We start from the raw sequence: 21,659 nt of genomic DNA, 5'->3' as shown, positions 1-21,659 counted from the left end.
GGAAGGGAACATCAACGGGAACAATAGGAATTCCTAATCTATGGGCTAAGGACCGATCAATAAAGTTCCCAGCTACGTCTGAATCTACTAGCGCCTTATGCTGGGAATGCGGGGAAAACCCCGGAAATCCTATAGATACCCACATGTGAGCAACAGGGGGGTCTGGGTGAGTCGTGTGCCTACTCACCTGAGATGAACCACCAGCCTACCACCTCGACTTCCTGGAGAACCTCCCCAGCACCGACCAGCAGTGTGCCCTCTGCGGTCACCTCTAGTGCCTGGAATGGTCTCCCCTCCGGTCACCCTAGTACCAGCCCCTCCCAACTCCATAGGAGTTGGATCTAAGGGACTGGGGGATGGAACCAATGGACCCCGATCCGGACGTCCGCGGGAGGCCAGCAGGTTATCCAGCTGGATCGATACGTCCACCAGCTGGTCCAGGTGGATGGTGGTGTCCCTGCAGGCTAGCTCCCTACGAACGTCCTCTCGCAAACTACACCTGTAGTGATCGATCAGGGCCCGCTCATTTCATCCCGCACCAGCCGCCAGAGTTATAAAGTCCAGTGCAAACTCCTGAGCGCTCCTCATCTCCTGTCTTAAATGTAACAAGCGCTCGCCCACCGCTCTCCCTTCTGGTGGATGATCAAATACTGCCCGAACGCGGCGGGAGAAGTCCTCGTAGTCTTCCAGAGTCGGGCCTTCCTCTTCCCAGATGGCGTTGGCCCACTCCAGGGCTTTACCAGTCAGACAGGAGATGAGGGCGCTCACTCTCTCGCGTCCCGGCTGGACAGGCCAGGTAGAGCTCCAGCTGGAGTAGGAACCCCTGGCACCCGGCAGCTGTTCCGTCATACGCTCCTGGGAGCGAGAGCCGAATCCCACCGGATACTGACGACGGATGGGTAGAAATGGGTGTATCGGGAGGTGCGACTGGCGGTGGTGTAGCTGGGTTGAAGGGAAATCTTGTTCTCTCCACTCTCTCCATGGTCTGCAGCACGAAATCCATAGCTGTCATGAGACTCTGTATATTACTCGCTTGCTGCTGGACGCGCACCTCTACAGTAATAGGAAGGCTGGCTGCTCCTGCTGACTCCATAGTCTGGTCTGTGATTCTGTAATGGTTTCTATTGAGAAGTAGAGGAGTCAGGCACAGGAATAAGTGTAAACAAAACGTGTTTACTCAAAATTATCAATAAACTTCACAGAAAATAACATGGTTTAAAAAAAACCCACCAACAACCACAAAACAGGAAACAATCACGGACAAGACAAACAGGAAAAGCAGAGGGTTAAATAATGAACATAATTAGGGAAATCAAAAACAGGTGTACACAATAAAGACAAAACCAAACGAACAGTGAAACATCGATCGGTGGTAACTAGTAAGCCGGTGACGTCGACCGCCGAACGCCGCCCGAACAAGGAGAGGGGCCGACTTCGGCGGGAGTCGTGACACTTTGTCATCTCGTTTTAACCACCATTTAATTAAATCCTTACGAAATGTTGGGACAGACTCCTGAGTGGGTTTAGCATAAGATGAAGACAATGATACAGATACAATGGTAGAAGTGATTTAAAGGACAATTCCCGTGTAGCCCTGGTTGTTTAGTAAAATATGGGAACTGAAGTCAGCTTGCATTCCTCCTAAATAAGACATTCTCTGAGGAGCAAAAAGCAGCAAAGCTGTCATATTACTGTTCCTCTGGGTTACTAAGGATGAGCAATATTAATGAAAAGAGATGTTTGTCTTAAGAAGTTGGCCGTTACACCCGTGGCCATGGGAATGTACAAAGCACAATGATGCACAATAGCCTTAGTTAGTTTAATCCATGTTTTAAAGAATGAAAAGGAAATACATGATTGTGTTATTTGTGCAAAATTTCCATGTAGATTCAATCAATTTTGTATATCTACAGTATTACAGTATCTTACTGTGAAGTCATTGTTTGTTAAGAGTTTATTGCCTAATTAATATGTTTACTCAAAGACACATTTTGTGTCAATTCCCAAATCATATGAATGTCATATAGTTATATTTTCATTGTTTTGCCAAATCATTATAGACTACAATATACCAAGTTAATTTGCAAAATATATAATGTTACTTCTAGATTTGTGCTCTTATTGTTGCTATATCTGTCAATTTAGTATCTACTGTATCATACATGTTAGAATATTACATTTTTGTTATATTTATACTGAAAAAATATAAACGCAGCATGCAACAATTTTAAAGATTTTACTGAGTTACAGTTCAGATGAGAAAATCGGTCAATTTTTGCATATGGAACATTTCTGGGATCTTTTATTTCAGACCGTGAAACATGGGATGATGCGTTTATATTTTTGGTCAGTATAAATTTACATTTTAGTAATTTAGCAGACGCTCCTTTACAGAGCGACTTACAGGAGCAATATTCATTCACATGACATTCATATGCATTGTCATACTCAGAGGGCTCTTTCCGACAATACAGTGGTGGTTTTCTTTGTGTTTTTCACTCATGTATGTGACTTGTATTTTAGACTGTAATGGCTCACAGTGTGTCACCCCATCCTGTTGTCCAAACAGGATGAGACCTAGTAAACCCACATGTTAACACAGATTCATCCATCGCCAAAGTTTGAGATTAGACAACAATCCAACACACACTGTTCCTGAACAATAAACAGTTGTAACTTTTTCAAGACAAAAGTATTCGAGAGCATTTTTGAAATGGCTACAGTTTAATTTTGAAGTACACAATAGTTAAAGGTCAAATATCGTGACAACCGGAACTGATTTGGGAGTGTAGCGCTTTCAACGCCTTCCTTTCATTTTACAAAATGAACCCTTTAATCTGCTCACAGCCAGGATGCAAATTCATCCATCAGCAAAAGCTTTGGGATATTTTCCTCTGTCTTCTTCCCACCTTGGTCTTCATGGCTAAATTGATAATCCCTGAGCCCTGAACTTGTCAGTGGTGACATTTCCTCATGGTTTTATTGGGCGGGGATTATTTATCTGTGTGGACTTTATCGGGGTACACCACATTAGCCTATTGAGGGTTTGAGTTGGAGCCTCTATTGTCCAGTGGAGATGGTGGTCGGGGCTAGGGAAAGAAGGCAGGCCACCCTGGGGTAGGATTGCAAAATTCAGGAAACTTTCCCCTAATTCCCTGTTTTTTCAGAAAACCTTTCCCCATATTCCCAGGTTTTTTTTCTCCAGAAATCGCAGCTGAATGATTCCTAGTTTAAGGATTCCTTCCCTGTTTATTCACTTCTGATTTTGGGAATCCTCCAATTGGGATTCATGAAAACCCTTGGAACTTTTTAAGGAATTTTGCAACCCTGGCCTAGGGTACAGAGTGTAGTGACAGTAGCAGCCACAACACCGGGACACACCTTCCCCATGAGGCTTATTAGTTAATGGCGTTACATCACCGTCTGTCTCCATTTCTCTTCTTTCATTGTTGTTGTTCGTAGATGTTGATGTTGGCACCGTAACGGCTTACCAGAGGTGGGACCAAATCATTGTTATTCGAGTCACAAGCAAGTCTCAAGTCACAAGGTCTGAGTCTCAAGTCAAGACCCAAGTAGAAAAGGTCAAGTCCAAGTCGCACATTCTAAGAGCAAGTCATGTCGGGTCATGTTTTTTCAAGTCATGTCAAATAAAAAAATTATCTATACATGCAGAAACGTGTTAAACTACAACAAATGTCTATTTATTGAGGCTACCAGACAGCCATTTTCATTATTTTGTCAACAACACATTTTGAATATGTAATATTCTAACAACAAAATCCAAATTGGCATGGTCAAGGTAATGGTTAACCATATTACCAATAGATTAACTGTGATTTTGTAGGACCAGATAAGCTGCCGTAAAGTCAAAAGGACACTAAAATTAGATATTTTACCAACCTAAATAAAGACTAGATTTATGAGTATTCAGTGCAAGTACCCAACCCTATTCTCAGCAGGGCAATACCATTTGTTGAGATTAGTAGTGGTGTTTGACTCTGTCCCCCTCCCTTCTGTTGCTGCTTGTAGAGGGTGTTGGAGGAAGTGCCACAGTGTTGTGTTTGGGGATAGAAAAAACCCTAAGTTCTTATTTTTTACTGGCTCATTGTCGGTCTGCATGATGTGACCCCACCCAGCCTGTCACTGTGTCTGTGTCCCGCATGTCTCCCTTCATGTGACGAGGGACAGGATATGCCCGTTGGCCTCGATCACATTACACTGCAGACTAGAGCGAATCAGGCTATCTAGAGCTTCCCTTTGCCGACTCTGCAGAATATTTCCTGTCATTGCGAGGGACAGTGGTGTTGGTCATGAAGCCTTAAAGCTTCTCTTTGTCGCCCGCCCGCATGTTTTGTTTAGTTTTTTTGGGCGTGACAGCAAGACATACTCAGCCCTGCTTTCAAAACAGAACGCCTGACCAGTGAAGTGTATGGCCTTGAATTGAAGACCTTACAGTGGAAACAGAAGGAGAGTGAAATAGGCTGGTCCAGCTAGACATACTCTCTGCATGGGAGGAAAAACATCTGTTTCAGCTCATTAGTGTGTTTGATTTCTTTGGAAATACAGAATAGATGCCATAGATTCCTTATTCTCAATGAGCTGTTTTTTATCAGGAAGGATACAGAGAAATGGCAAAGAAATCAGTGTAAAATGTGTATTATTACATTGCTAGTGATCGTAGGTGCCTCTGCACTAACACTGCATTTATTTTAAAAGTAAGCTCATCATCCTGTCATATTTGACCAAGTATCTTGCTGAAGAAACTGTTCGGTTTATGCTTTGGTTTCCGAATTGTTATTATGAACCACTCAGAATAGCACCAAGCCCTCCTAGAAATCCCCAGACATCAACAAAGCGGAACACATCTCTTAGTATTTGAAGTGACGCTGCACCTGTGCTCGCTAATTTCCTGCCTAATCTAATCAAGCTGAGTGGGCATATTTCACATTCTTTTTTTTGTTTCCCACACACAGAACTGTGTCATTGTCCTTGCTCTCACTGACACCAGAATACAGAGTACATATCCTTCTTAGTACGAAATCACTGATTCCGAGGGGAAATTTGAATTCTTGAAAACCCTGCAGTGTTCCCAAGGAGTAGGATTCCGGTATGTGGAATGGATCCAGGGATGCCAAACTGGTCTAAGCATGAACAATAATGATACAACAATAATATACAGGCAGCACTACTGTTAGCACCTCCAACTGAAATATGACTAAGATCCAATACCACATAGAATTTCACAATTTACTGTAAGTGGAAACACAGTAGTTTAAAAATATCCATGGAATATACGTACATCTCTGTATCTGAACAATATACTGCACTCTAAGAAAAAAATGTTCTATGTAGAACCATACAGGGCTCTTTGGTTTGTCCTCATAGGGGAACCCTTTTTGGTGCTGTGTAAACCCCTTTGCGGAGGGTTCTATCTAGGACCATCTATGTAGGGTTTTTCAAATAATCCCCTGTATGGTTCTGCCTAAAACCCTCTATGAAGGGTTCTACTGAGAACCCTTTTATCTTTAGAGGGTTCTTCCTAGAACCCTCTATGAATGGTTCCACCAGCCTTTATTTATGACAATACATGACATATATCATAAGGCCTTTCGTTGAGGCTCTAGTTATACCCTAACACAGTGGTCAAATCAAATCAGGCTTAGTTTATACAGCACATTTCAGACATGGTTTATATGAAAAAATGAATAAAAAACAATGAAAATAAAAGCTGAAATATTTACTACACAACGAACATAAGATAAACAACTAAAGAAGGACACAAACTGAATGACTAAAAAGCACCCTAAGGAAAAGCAAAGCTGAAAGATGTGTTTTAAGATCTCTTACATATGTCCTACGTTTCAGGCCTCCTCAGATTCTCTGGCAGGCTATTCCAGAGGCTGGGGGCATAATAACTAAAGACTGCCTCTCCATGCCTCTTGGTCCTCCTCAGGTTCTCTGACAGGCTATTCCAGAGGCTGGGGGCATAATAACTAAAGGCTGCCTCTCCATGCCTCTTGGTCCCCCTCAGGTTCTCTGGCAGGCTATTCCAGAGGCTGGGGGCATAATAACTAAAGGCTGCCTCTCCATGCCTCTTGGTCCCCCCTCAGGTTCTCTGGCAGGCTATTCCAGAGGCTAGGGGCATAATAACTAAAGACTGCCTCTCCATGCCTCTTGGTCCTAGACTTTGGGATAGTTAAAAGGCCAGTGCCAGAGGACCTGAATTACCTACTGGGTACATAACTTAAAAGCACGTCTGACATGTATTGGGGTGCACAATCATGGACTGATTTAAAAACCAATAGAAGAATCTCAAAATGAATTCTAAAACTCGCAGGCTGCCAGTGCAGAGACCTTAAAACCGGTGTAATGTGTGCTCTCCGTCTTGTCTTTAGTAAGTACCCGTGCTGCAACATTCTGTATGTTTTGCAGTTGACCAATGGCTTCCTTGAGTAGACCAGACAGGAGCGCTTTACAGTTGTCAAGCCTGCTTATAATAAAAGCATAGAGAAGTCTCTCTGCATAAGCAGAGAGAGAAACAGGCACACTTCAGTAATTTATAATTTTTTTACCTTTATTTAACTAGGCAAGTTAGTTAAGAACAAATTCTTATTTTCAATGGCAGCCTAAGAACAGTGGGTTAACTGCCTTGTTCAGGGGCAGAATTACAGATTTTTACCTTGTCAGCTCAGGGATTTGATCTTGCAACCTTTCGGTTACTAGTCCAACACTCTAACCACCTGCCACCCAATGCCAGTAATGTTCCTCAGGTGGTAAAAAGCTATTTTGGTCACATTGAACATTTTGTTCAGAATCTAAAATAACACTTAGGTTTTTTACCTGGTGTGTTATCTTTATTGCCTGTGAATTAAATTGTGCAGCTAGATTCTCTCTCTGTGCTTTGGCTCTAACAATAAGTACCTCAGTCTTTAGCTGGAGGAAGTTGTGACCCATCCACGATTTAAATCACTAATATACTCTAATAATTTATCCATGGAGCTAAAAACCTCAGTGACACAGAAATATAAAGCTGTGTATCAGCTGCGTAGCAGTAAAACTCAGTGCTGTGTTTTCTGATAATGCTGCAAGGGGTAACATACTGTATATAAACTGATCAGTACCGGACCCAAAATCGAACCTTGTGGAACGCCACGTGATATGTATTTTCTCTGAATTATGTTCACAAAGGGTGACAAAAAACCTGTGACCGCTTAAATAGGTCCTTAACCAATTTAGAACTGGACCAGAGAGGCCAACCCACCTCTCCAGTCAGTCCAGAAGGACATCATGGTCAAAGGTATCGAATGCAGCACTTCAATCTAAGAGTACAAGGACAGAGAGCTGTTTGGCATCTGTGTTGGCTCTAAGATCATTTACTACTTTAACTAAGGCTGTCTCTGTGCTGAGGTGGGCACGAACACCAGTTTGGAATTGGCACTATTTAGATGTTTGAAAACCAATTTCTACACAATTTTGCTTAAGAATGGAAGGTTTGAGATTGGCTGAAAATTGCTAAGAGCTGAAGCATCTAGATTACTTTTCACCATAGCAGTTTAAATGCAGTAGGGGAAGTGCCTGTGAACAGGGAGTGATTAACAATAGCTTGCACTTCTTCATATATGCAATTAAAAACTGTTTTGAAGAAGGTGATGGGGATAGGATTGAGTAGGCAAGTAGAAGGCTTAAGTTGTGATATCACTTTCCTGAGCATGTCTATGTCAACCAGTGAAAATAAATCCATATTGCCTTGCGTGGTAGGCTAGAGCACATATCATCAAACTTCCCTTCATATCATGCTCCGAATACAACCTTACAGTGAAATGCTTACTTTCGAGCCCCTAACCAACAATGCAGTTTAAAAAAATATAGATAAAAGTAACAAGTAATTAAAGAGCAGCAGTAAAATAACAATAGTGAGATTATATACAGGGGGTTACCGATACAGAGTCAATGTGCGGGGGCAACGGTTAGTTGAGGTAATATGTACATGTAGGTAGAGTTATTAAAGTGACTATGCATAGATGATAACAACAGAGAATAGCAGTGGTGTAAAAGTGTGTGTGTGGGGGGGGGGGGAATGCAAATAGTTTGGGTAGCCATTTGCTTAGGTGTTTAGGAGACTTATGGCTTGGGGGTAGAAGCTATTTAGAAGCCTCTTGGACCTAGACTTGGCGCTCCGGTACCGCTTGCCGTGCGATAGCAGAGAGAACACTCTATGACTAGGGTGGCTGGATTCTTGACAATTTTTAGGGTCCTCCTCTGACACTACTTGGAATAGAGGTCCTGGATGGCAGGAAGCTTGGCCCCTTGCGGTCGGAGGCCGAGCAGTTGCCATACCAGGCAGTGATGCAACCAGTCAAGATGCTCTCTGGTGCAGCTGTAGAACCTTTTGAGGATCTGAGGAACCTCCTGAGGGGGAATAGGCTTTGTCGTGCCCTCAACACGAATGTCTTGGTGTGTTTGAACCATGTTAGTTTCTTGGTGATGTGAACACCAAGGAACTTGAAGCTCTCAACCTGCTCCACTGCAGCCCCATCGATGAGAATGGGGGTGTGCTCAGTCTTCTTTTTCCTGTAGTCCACAGTCATCTCCTTTGTCTTGATCACGTTGAGGGAGAGGTTGTTGTCCTGGCACCACACGGCCAGGTCTCTGACCTCCTCCATAAAGGCTGTCTCGCCGTTGTCGGTGATCAGGCCTACCACTGTTGTGTCATCATCAAACTTAATGATGGTGTTGGAGTCGTACCTGGCCGTGCAGTCATGAATGAACAGGTAGTACAAGAGGGGACTCAGCACGCACTCCTGAGGGGCCCCTGTGTTGAGGATCAGTGTGGCGGATGTGTTGTTACCTACCCTTACCACCTGGGGGCGGCCCGTCAGGAAGTCCAGGATCCAGATGCAGAGGAAGGTGTTTAGTCCCAGGGTCCTTAGCTCATTGATGTGCTTTGAGGGCACTATGGTGTTGAACGCTGAGCTGTAATCAATGAATAGCATTCTCGCATTGTTGTTCCTTTTGTCCAAGTGGGAAAGGGCAGTGTGGAGTGCAATAGAGATTGCATCATATGTGGATCTGTTGGTGCGGTATGCAAATTGGAGTGGGTCTAGGGTTTCTGGGATAATGATGTTGATGTGAGCCATGACCAGCCTTTCAAAGCACTTCATGGCTACAGACGTGAGTGCTACGGGTCGGAAGTCATTTAGGCAGGTTACCTTAGTGTTCTTGGGCTGCTTAAAACAGGTTGGTATTACAGACCCGGACAGGGAGAGGTTGAAAATGTCAGTAAAGACACTTGCCAGTTGTTCAGCGCATGCTCGGATTACACGTCCTGGTAATCCGTCTGGCCCTGGGGCCTTGTGAATGTTGACCTTTTTAAAGGTCTTACTCACATCGGCTGTGGAGAGCGTGATCACACAGTCTTCCGGAACAGCTGGTGCTGTCATACATGTTTCAGTGTTTAGCTCGTCTGGTAGGCTCGTGTCACTGGGCAGCTCTCAGCTGTGCTTCCCTTTGTAGTCTGTAATTGTTTGCAAGCCCTGCCACATCAAACGAGCGTCAGAGCCGGTGTAATATGATTAAATCTTAGTCCTGTATTGGCACTTTGCCTGTTTGATGGTTCGTCAGAGGGCTTAGCGTGATTTCTTATAAGCTTCCGGGTTAGAGTCCCGCTCCTTGAAAGCGGCAGCTCTAGCCATTAGCTCAGAGTGGATGTTGCCTGTAATCCATGGCTTCTGGTTGGGGTATGTACGTACAGCCACTGTGGGGACGATGTTATCGATGCACTTATTGATGAAGCCAATGACTGATGTGGTGTACCTCAACTAACACATTGACTCTGTACCGGTACCCCCCTATATAGTCTCGCTATTGTTATTTTACTGCTGCTCTTTAATTACTTGTTACTTTTATTTCTTATTCTTAGCTGTATTTTTTTAAACTGCATTGTTGGTTAGGGGCTCATAAGTAACATTTCACTTTAAGCTCTACACCTGTTGTATTCGGCCCATGTGACTAATAAAATTTGATTTGATTTGTACTCCTCAATGCACCGGAGGAATCCCGGGAACATATTCCAGTCTGTGCTAGCAAAACAGTCCTGTAGCTTAGCATCTGCTTCATCTGACCACTTTTTTATTGATCTAGTCACTGGTGCTTCCTGCTTTAATTTTTGCTTGTAAGTAGGAATCAGGGGGATAGAATTATGGTCAGATTTGCCAAATGGAGGGCGAGGGAGAGCTTTGTATGTGTCTCCGTGTGTGGAGTAAAGGTGATCCAGAGTTTTTTGTCCCTCTGGTGGCACATTTTACATGCTGATAGAAATTTGGCAAAACAGATTTAAGTTTCCCTGCATTAAATTCCCCGGCTACTAGGAGCGCCGCCTCTGGGTGAGCGTTTTCTTGTTTGCTTATGGCGGAATACAGATAATTCAATGCTGTCTTAGTTCCAGCCTCTCACTGTGGTGGTATGTAAAATAGCTGCAAAAATACAGATGAAAACTCTCTAGGTAGATAGTGTGGTCTACAACTTATCATGAGATACTCTACCTCAGGCGAGCAATAGCTCAAAACTTCCTTAGATATTGTGCACCAGCTGTTATTTACAAGAATACATAGTCCCCCGCCACTTGTCTTACCAGACGCCGCTGTTCTATCCTGCCGGTGCACCGTATAACCAGCCAGCTGTATGTTGATAGTGTCGTCGTTCAGCCACGACTCCTTGAAGCATAAGCAGTTTTGAATGTCCCGTTGGTAGTTTTATCTTCCATGTAGGTCATCTATTTAATTCTCCAGAGATTGCACGTTTGCTAGCAGAATGGAAGGTAGTGGGGGTTTATTCGATCACGTCCGAATTATCAGAAGGCAGCCCCCGTTTCCTCCGCCTCCTCTTCACGCAAATCACGGGGATCTGGGCCTTTTCCCGAGAAAGCAGTATATCATTTGCGTCGGGCTCCAGGAGGGAGTTAATGTCATGGACAATGGCTCCTGGGTGACAGAGGACCTTGGTCAGTCAACAGATCGTAGGCAAGCCAAAATCTCTCAGTATCGAGCTGCCCACAATGATGGTGGTCATGATGGAATCTGATGGGGAAGCGATCTGCTGAACTATGGCGGCCAGGATCCGTGCTGACTCCCGGGGCTGGTAGATCCGTCTCAAGCGGGGAAAAGCTGTTTGATAGCTGGATCAGATCTTCTTGGATAGATGAAGGGTGGCCAGACTGCCTCCCCGATCTCTTACGCCTTGCGAGTGTCCAGTCTCCCATGGGGCCGCGGAGTTGAGCTTAATATCTGTCTGTTGGATTGGGACAGATAAACCCTGCCCAACTCACCGACAGCTTTGCTATCAGGCATTTAAAACTAAGATTCGGTTTGCCTGGGTTACAGCAAAGTTGGTGTACTTATAAAAGCTGGTTGTTCTTTTCTCACAGCCGAGCTAACAGCCGAAAGATCTCTTCCCTAAGCTGCTTGATGGTGTTGCATTTAGGGCAGACAAATCCCTGTCCATTTTCCAGTTCCACCTTATCTTCATCTTGTGTGGAAATCGTCTCACACCTGAAGTATTTGTGCCCAGCCGTGGATAAAAACACTGGTAGGTTAGCACTGCTAGCGTTAGCCTGCTCCATTTTCATGATGTCTAGCAGCTAACTGCTACTTAACAGGAACACAAACTTACTGTCCCAGACGTAAAGGCTGACCGCATTGCAGACTGCGCAGCAATATAAACTTTAGCTATGATTAAAAAGGATTTCATGAAAACAATTTCATATAAACAACAAACTGAGTGTAGACTATCTCCTGGTGTTAGGAATCTCCTGGTTTACAGGCCACATCAGGCCTGCAAATCACATTATGCTGGCTGGCAAAGTGATGTGTAATTCCTATTGATAGGAATCCAAACAGCGTTAGGATATGCAACAAGTGGAATTGTTAATCCCCCGCATCCTGCATTCAGAATGACTGCCAGTGTAGGGAAGATTAAATAGTGACACTACCTCAACCATCTAAACTTGAACAACCATCTAAGTTACGGGTGCAATAAATCCAACAGATTGGATTCATTTAGAAAACTGTATTATGTAATTTATTTTTGTGTAGCATAAAATCTATTAACCAATTACTGTAAATGCAAAAACACATATTACAGTAAACAAAACATTCTGAAATTCTCACTCAAATAGAGCATGCTGGGAAATATTATATATGGTTCTATGTAGAACCCTTCTTGCCTTCCAAATAATTATTCTTGCCTCTCAAAGAATCATCAAAGAACCCTTTCTTCCAAAAATGGAACCAAAATAGAACCAAATGTGTTGATACTTCAAGTTTGAACATTCCCACAGCATTTTACCACAACCATTTTGCTTGGCCTCATATTGATACATTCATCATCCTATCTCTAATGACAAAAAGCTTCAAGGGCTAATATTGGGCAACATAACAATTCACACATTAATGAAACATTTCTATGCGATTTAAAAAAAAATGGAAACGAGGCAATGCCTGTGGAACAGGAACAAGCTTCTCTTTGAGGGCTGACCAAAACCCGAACCCCTCTGTCGTTGTTGGCACTTCATGAAAATGTGCATGTGACAGTGAGAAAATTAGCGTGTGATCTTTTTAGAGTTTTTAGAGAATTCAGAGCTGCAGCTGGGAAGGAACTAAAAAAGAATCCAGTCTAAATGGTTGATTTTTCACATTAATAATGCAAGGTTATGTAATCGATTCACCACTACACTTTGACCCACTCGCCCTCTGAAGGTTTCTACTCAGATGAATTAGTTCATCTCCTGATGTACTGTAGCCACTCCAACAGCCATCAAACCTAGCCTGTACAGATTGGTGGATAGCCTTTACTTATTGGTGGATAGCCTTTACTTATTGGTAGATAGCCTTTACGTATTGGTAGATAGCCTTTACTTATTGGTGGATAGCCTTTACTTATTGGTAGATAGACTTTACTTATTGGTGGATAGCTATTACTTATCGGTGGATAGCTATTACTTATCGGCAGATAGCCCTTACATATTGGTAGATTGGCCATACATATTGGTAGATAGGACATACATATTGGTAGATAGTCCATTTTCCTCAGACAATACAGCCATCTACATGATGCAGCTCTGCTGAACTCTGTATACTCAGGCCTAGCAGTCGAAACCACACAGAGCAATAGCATTAGTCTAGCGTAGCATCTAAGATGAGCCACATGTGATATGCTAATAGCATTTTGTCCCAGAGACATAGCATCGACGCGAACACCTATGTGTTTTGCATATATCACAGAATTTTCAAAGGGAGCATCCCATTTTCAACCTCTCCGTGTCCAAGTCTGTAATCCCCACATGTTTCAAGCTGACTACCATCATTCCTGTTCCCAAAAACTGTAATGATGATTTGAAAAAAGTAACTTGAAAAACATGAGTTCTACTTAGTTTTTTTGCCTGGGCTGTACACAGTACATCAGTCACTCATTCACAATTTGACAAGCACTTGATAATGTCTAGAATTTTACGGCAGCATCCCCTTTGTGTGGCCATAATACACCCTAAAAAAATCCATGCCTTTTGCCGCTAGTGGCTGTTGTGCCCTTGGCCCAGAGTGCTGCACGTTCCAAATCACCTCTCACTCACATGCCTCTCCATCACGTGATGGGGTCTTTCTCACAGGCTACAAGTGAAGACAGGCACATCCGGGATGCAACTGCGCGCGTCCTTATCCAATTCCGATGTGCATATTGAAGATATTGGAAGAACTGTCCACATGTACTTTTTGTCACCCAACAAGATGAGTAGGCCTAACAAACAGCAAAAGCTCTAGCCTATGTCAATCTACTGTCCCCCATAGTGCAAAGACTGACCTATTCTATTCCAAACATAGTCTGGGACAGTTGTGGGATGCGATAGATCCCAAATTAATACAACTACAAGCATCTAAAGAAAATACTTTTTACCCAATGTCTCTGACGCAACAGATCAAAAATGTTGCCTTAAAATGTTGCTAAACTATTAAGGCTATTTCTTCACATTATAAGTGCAGCAATGCGTACATGGTAGTAGGCTATAAGCGCAAATATTCCATTAGCGGGGAAAAACATGATCAAAAGTGACCGCAAATGCAATTATGCATGTAATGCTTTTATTATAAATGTGCATTTTTATGGTGAAAATGATCTTCCCCAAACTTGAAACTGTGCGACTATGATTTGAAAAGTTGATAAAAAGGCATTATTTCTTATGCTGGGCATCATTCATAAGTGAAGGCTAATATTGTCACCCGTCAGACTCTTCTTGATTTAGTAAAATAATATATGAGTGAAATTTGTTTTGATTTAGAATGGACCATTATCATGCACCTGCATCGTAACAGGGGCAGGGGGAAAAAATATTCTTCATGCCAGCCAGGCAGTGGTGGAAAAAGTAGTCAAAAGTCATACTTGAGTAGAAGTAAATATACCTTAATAGAAAATGACTCAAGTAAAAGTCTCACAGTAAAACACCCACTGAGTAAAAGTCTAAAAGTATTTGGTTTGAAATATACTTAAGTATCACAAGTAAATGGAATTGCTAAAATGTACTTAAGTATCAAAAGTAAAATTATTAATAATTTCAAATTCCTTATATTATGCAAACCAGACAGGACAATGTTCTTGTTTTTTTTTACATTAATGGATTGCCAGGGGTACACTACAACACTCTGACATTATTTTACAAACAAAGCATGTGCTTAGTGAGTCTTCCAGATATTATTTATTTATTTATTTCACCTTTATTTAACCAGGTAGGCCAGTTGAGAACAAGTTCTCATTTACAACTGCGACCTGGCCAAGATAAAGCAAAGCAGTGTGACAAAAAAACAATAACACAGAGCTACACATAAACAAACGTACAGTCAATAATACAATAGAAAAAATTATAGAAAAAAATAAGAGTTAGTAGGGATAACCAGGGATATTCTCTTGATAAGTTGTGTGAATTGGACCATTTTCCTGTCAAAAAAGTACTTTTGGGTGTCAGGGAAAATGTACATTATTTTCTTTAGGAATGTAGTAAAGTAAAAGTTGTAAAAAAATTGAATAGTAAAGTACAGATACCCCAAACATCTACTTAAGTAAAACTACTTCAATGTAGTACTTAACTACTTTTCACCACTGCAGCCAGGTAGGCTATACTCCCTTTGTAAATAAGCAATGTGCTTAATATTAGGAAAGTTGAGAAATAAATATAGTAGGCCTAGCCTAAGTAAAGCTGATGTGATCTTACTCTTTTTAGTAGAGGCCATCACTCTGTTTTCTTGCGCAATTGCATAGCCAATAGAAATGTTGCGCATGATTATTGATTAGACTTATTACTACCACTACACTGCTGTTCATTGATTATTGATTGCCATGACCATTAGTATCTATCTATTCATCCTGCTACTGGTCACTATTACTCCTGTTTACATGTATACAGTATATTACCATTATTATCTATCTATTCATCCTGCTACTGGTCACTATTACTCCTGTTTACATGTATACAGTATATTACCATTATTATCTATCTATTCATCCTGCTACTGGTCACTATTACTCCTGTTTACATGTATACAGTATATTACCATTGGTATATTACCATAGGTATATATATATTCCTCTTACCAGTCACTTTTCAGCCCTGTTTACATGTATATATTACCATCTAGTATAGTACCATAATTATTTCTATATTCCTGCTACCAGTCACTTTTCAGCATTTCAGCCCTGTTAAAAATGTATATCCATCTGCCTACACTGACACTCTTGCACTCACCCACACCTCACACTTACATAGACACTCTCACCACCACGCAGGCACCCACCCACCACTAATGCTGCTATGCTGTTTACTATTGTTATTATTATTAATGCTGTTACCAGTCACTTTCTCCTAATGGCTGCCTACATATCTACATCTACCTCAATACTCCAGTATCCCTGCACATTGTAAATGTGTTACTGGCTCTGACCCTGTATATATCTTCCTCTCTTATTTCTATGGGTTAAAAAAATAAATGAGTTAGAATATTTTGATATTGAGTACTACACTGTTGGCTAGGGCTTGCAAGTTAAGCATTCCACTGTACTTGTGCATGTGACAAATAAAACTTCAAACAATAAAACATTTTGTCCTCTTTTTTGCCTGGTACACATGGTCCTAGGCTGAGTTCTGCTGGCTCGCCTTGTTAAAATAAAAGGCCCTCATTGTAAATTATAACCTCCCGCTCTCCACTTTTTCCGCTTAACCCCTCAGCTTCTCATACCACTCTCCACTGTAAGCCAAGCATATTTCACTTAGGAGCCCCGAAAAACGCATGATATTTTTACAGGTGGTGTGTGTTACAGTATATGGGGGGGCGACACATGTTGGGGTAGCGGTGGTGTTGGGTCAGTGGAGAAGGACCATAGCGGAGGCCAGGCATTCCTGCGTTCCCTCATGGCATGTTGTACATCTCATCTTTCAAACAGGGCTATCAGAGGGGGGAAGGTCACTCCTGACCAACACACCCCCAGTCTAGGACTGGATGGAATGGTGCTGATGGGGATGCTGGTGGTGCTGGTGTCTGGGTGGGATGCACCCACCTTAACAAGTGTCTCGAGACACTGATCCCCTGCAGTCTCCTCCAGGAATTAATTCCTAAATTTTCAAACCCCCCCCCCCCAAAAAAAAAACTGTTGAAGAAATCTTTTATTGAACCAGGTTGAGCCTCAACTTGTCTCTTTCCCTATTTCATGCTCAACTTGTCTAAGTGTTATTTAGCTTATTATCAAATTACAGAGTCAGCCATCTTGGCTAGCACGCTAGACCCAGAGTGGCGACGCATTACTGCGGTTGTCGATAGTGCTTTTGGATAAGGAGTATTGAGTATATTTTAGTAATTTGGCAGACACTCTTATCCAAAGCGACTTTGTTGCTCCCAGCCTATAGACAGAAGCTAAAACAGGAAGCTCCCGCCCTCAGGTCTGTTCAACGCCGGTCCGACCAATCAGATTCCACGCTTCAAGATTGCTTCCATCACGTGGACTGGTATATGTTCCGCATTGCTGCGAAGAACAACATTGACGAATACGCTGACTCGGTGTGCGAGTTCATTAACAAGTGCATCAGTGATGTCGTACCAACAGCGTCTATTAAAACATTCCCCAACCAGAAACCGTGGATTAATGGCAGCATTGGCGCAAAACTGAGCGCGCGAACCACTGCTTTTAATCAGGGCAAAGTGACCGGAAACATGACCGAATATAAACAGTGTAGCTATTCCCTCCGCAAGGCAATCAAACAAGCTAAGCGTCAGTACAGAGACAAAGTGGAGTCGCAATTCAATGGCTCAGACACGAGAGGTATGTGGCAGGGTCGACAGTCAATCACGGACTACAAAAGAAAAATCAGCCCCGTCGCAGATCACGATGCCTTGCTCCCAGACAGACTAAACAACTTTTTTGCTCGCTTTGAGGACAATACAGTGCCACTAACACGGCCCGCTACCGAAACCTGCGGGCTCTCCTTCACTGTAGCCAACGTGAGTAAAACATTTAAACATGTTAACCCTCACAGGGCTGCAGGCCCAGACGGCATCCCCGGCCGCATCCTCAGAGCATGCGCAGACCAGCTGGCTGGTATGTTTACAGACATATTCAATCGATCCTTAACCCAGTCTGTTGTCCCCACATGCTTCAAGAGGGCCACCATTGTTCCTGTTCCCAAGAAAGCTAAGGTAACTGAGCTAAATGACTACGGCCCTGTAGCACTCACTTCCGTCATCATGAAGTGCTTTGAGAGACTAGTCAAGGACCATATCACCTCCACCCTACCTGACACCCTAGACCCACTCCAATTTGCTTACCGACCCAATAGGTCCACAGACGATGCAATCGCCATCACACTGCACACTGCCCTAACACATCTGGACAAGAGGAATACCTATGTAAGAATGCTGTTCATCGATTATAGCTCAGCATTTAACACCATAGTACCCTCCAAACTCGTCATTAAGCTCGAGACCCTGGGTCTCGACCCCGCCCTGTGCAACTGGGTCCTGGACTTCCTGACGGGCCGCCCCCAGGTGGTGAGGGTAGGTAACAACATCTCCACCCCGCTGATCCTCAACACTGGGTCCCCACAAGGGTGCGTTCTCAGCCCTCTCCTGTACTCCCTGTTCACCCACGACTGTGTGGCCATGCACGCATCCAATTCAATCATCAAGTTTGCAGATGACACTACAGTGGTAGGCTTGATTACCAACAACGACGAGACGGCCTACAGGGAAGAGGTGAGGGCACTCGGAGTGTGGTGTCAGGAAAATAACCTCGCACTCAATGTCAACAAAACAAAAGAGATGATCGTGGACTTCAGGAAACAGCAGGGGGAGCAGCCCCCTATCCACATCGACGGGACAGTAGTGGAGAGGGTTGAGACTTTTAAGTTTCTCGGCATACACATCACGGACAAACTGAAATGGTCCACCCACACAGACAGCGTGGTGAAGAAGGTGCAGCAGCGCCTCTTCAACCTCAGGAGGTTGAAGAAATTCGGCTTGTCACCAAAAACACTCACATTTAACACTCACAAACTTTTACAGATGCACAATCGAGAGCATCCTGTCGGGCTCTATCACCGCCTGGTACGGCAGCTGCTCCGCCCATAACCGGAAGGCTCTCCAGAGGGTAGTGAGTTTTGCACAACGCATCACCGGGTGCAAACTACCTGCCCTCCAGGACACCTACACCACCCGATGTCACAGGAAGGCCAAAAAGATCATCAAGGACAGCAACCACCCGAGCCACTGCCTGTTCACCCCGCTAACATCCAGAAGGCGAGGTCAGTACAGATGCATCAAAGCTGGAACCGAGAGACTGAAAAACATCTTCTATCTCAAGGCCATCAGACTGTTAAACAGCCATCACTAACATTGAGTGGCTGCTGCCAACATACTGACTCAACTCAAGCCACTTTAATAATGGGAAAATTGATTTAATCAATTTATCACTTGCCACTTTATATTATTTATATTAGATAATGTTTACATAACCTACATTATTCATCTCATCTACTGCATCTTGCCATCTTGATGTATTAGATGTATCACTAGCCACTTTAAATAATGCTACTTTATATAATGTTTTCATAACCTACATTACTCATCTCATATGTGTATACTGTACTCCATACCATCTATTACATCTTGCCTATGCCGTTCAGGCCATCACTCATTTAGATGGTACTCTATACCATCTACTGCATCTTGCCATCCTGATGTAATGTATCACTAGCCACCTTAAACAATGCTGCTTTATATGTTTTCATACCCTACAATACTCATCTCATATGTATATACTGTACTCCATACCATCTATTACATCTTGCCTACGCCGTTCAGCCATCACTCATTTATATATTTTTATGTACATATTCGTATTCATTCCTTTACACTTGTGTGTATAAGGTAGTTGTTGTGGAATTGGTAGATTACTTGTTAGATATTACTGCATGGTCAGAACTAGAAACACAAGCATTTCGCTACACTTACATTAACGCCTGCTAACCACGTGTATGTGAAAAATAAATTTGATTTGATTATAGGAACAATTAGGATTAAGTGCCTTGTTCAAGGGCACATCGACATATTTTCACCTCGTCAGCTCAGGGATTCAAACCAGCGACTTTTCAGTTACTTATCTAACGCTCTTAACCGCTAGGCTACCTGCCCTTCGGAGTAGTGCACTCACTTGACTAAGCTACTGGCCATTTGCTGCTTGAGGCCTGATTGTCCTTTTTATGTGCTTTTTGTGGGGTTGAAAGGTCAAGTAGAGGCTGTCCTTCTGGCATTCTTACTCTGACCTATCAGAGATGAGAACAGGAGCCTAGAGATGAGGGTCGCTGCACAATAGACATGGAAGATCAATAGTCTTCTGCAACATGGAGGAGCAAAATTAATCCAGGGCCAAACTCTAACTGGTCAGAGAGAGGACCAATCCTGAATACTTCTGATAACATGGCCCTGCTGTGATAGCCACAATGTATGGTTCAGTTAAACAGTTCTGGACTAAGGATAGACTTAGCTACAACTCATTTGAGTTTGGTTACAAATATAATGCATATAAAGATTAAAATGTGTGTAATAACATAAACCGCAAACAGGACAACAGTTGTAAGTCATTTGTATCTACAGTACGAGGTAAATATGGTACATAGGTTTTATAGGGTACTTCATGTAAAGTGTGAACATATGGGATTCACTGTGTGTTAATGTGTTTTATTGTGTATGAATGTGTGAAAATGTGGCATAACATTTTTGTGGATAGACCGCAACATGGCCAGATGCCTTGTGGGACCAATTCTGGAATTAGCCTGACATACGATGGAGAATATTATTAATATTATTATCAATTATACAGCATATTATTACCTGACATCATTCTTTCTGTTTGGTAAAATAAATGGAATTTCCTCGTGTGGTGACTGATGACTGTTCAAGGGCATCCTTATTTCCCTACAAAGATCTCAACATCAGAAAGAATGACGTGGCTGTCAGAATTATCCATGCTATCTATTTGATGAATCAATTTTTCCTTGAAGGTCCTGAGAGAGTGGTAGTAAGTTTGATGGTTTTCTTAAATCAAATAACTTGTGTGGGTAGTGATAAGTTGTGCTGTTGCCAAAGAATCAGCGATTTGTGTGGTTGTCATTTTTTGGCTTCATTCCACATATTGAGTTCTATATACAAGGTGTTACTTTCTTTACTATTGTATTTATTTCTTAATCAGGAGTCAGTGACGTGAACAAATTATAGGGTCCTACTGTAGCTCTAGTCCATACACCATACACACATGAATATTAACCATACACACATGAATATTAACCATACACACATGAATATTAACCATTCACATATTACTATTAACCATACACATATGACTACATGAATATTAACCATACACATATGACTACATGAATATTAACCATACACATATGAATATTAACCATACACATATGACTATTAACCATTCACATATGACTACATGAATATTAACCATACACATATGAATATTAACCATACACATATGACTACATGAATATTAACCATACACATATGAATATTAACCATGCACATATGAATATTAACCATACACATATGACTATTAACCATTCACATATGAATATTAACCATACACATGTCTATTAAACAAACAAAAATTACTATTAACCATACACTTATGACTATAAACCATACACATATGACTATGAGTGTATCTATGAAATGTGTGTAGGAAAGCTAAGCAGCCGTGGGACTGATCTGCAAATGTTCTGAATTCCTCGGGTGTGAAAGTTCTGAATTCCTCCAGTATGAAAGTTCTGAATTCCTCAGGTATGAATGTTATGAATTCCTCAGGTATGAATGTTATGAATTCCTCAGGTATAAATGTTCTTAATTCCTCAGGTATGAAAGTTCTGAATTCCTCAGGTATGAACGTTCTGAATTCCTCAGGTATGAATGTTCTGAATTCCTCATGTGTGAAAGTTCTGAATTCCTCAGTTGTGAAAGTTATGAATTCCTCAGGTATAAATGTTCTGAATTCCTCAGGTATGAAAGTTCTGAATTCCTCAGGTATGAAAGTTCTGAATTCCTCAGGTATGAAAGCATAGATGC

General features: G+C 42.3%; 1 protein-coding gene across 3 annotated transcripts in view; it reads left to right on the top strand.

Moving 5' to 3' along the window:
• The window catches only part of LOC115151651 (paralemmin-1), a 76,274-nt gene that overhangs the window by 11,163 nt on the left and 43,452 nt on the right, over window positions 1–21,659 (top strand). The gene's annotated exons all lie outside the window — the stretch shown is intronic.

This window comes from Salmo trutta, chromosome 17, assembly GCF_901001165.1.
Source record: "Salmo trutta chromosome 17, fSalTru1.1, whole genome shotgun sequence".
Classification (NCBI taxonomy): domain Eukaryota; kingdom Metazoa; phylum Chordata; class Actinopteri; order Salmoniformes; family Salmonidae; genus Salmo; species Salmo trutta.
This window is presented reverse-complemented; position numbering and strand designations above follow the sequence as displayed.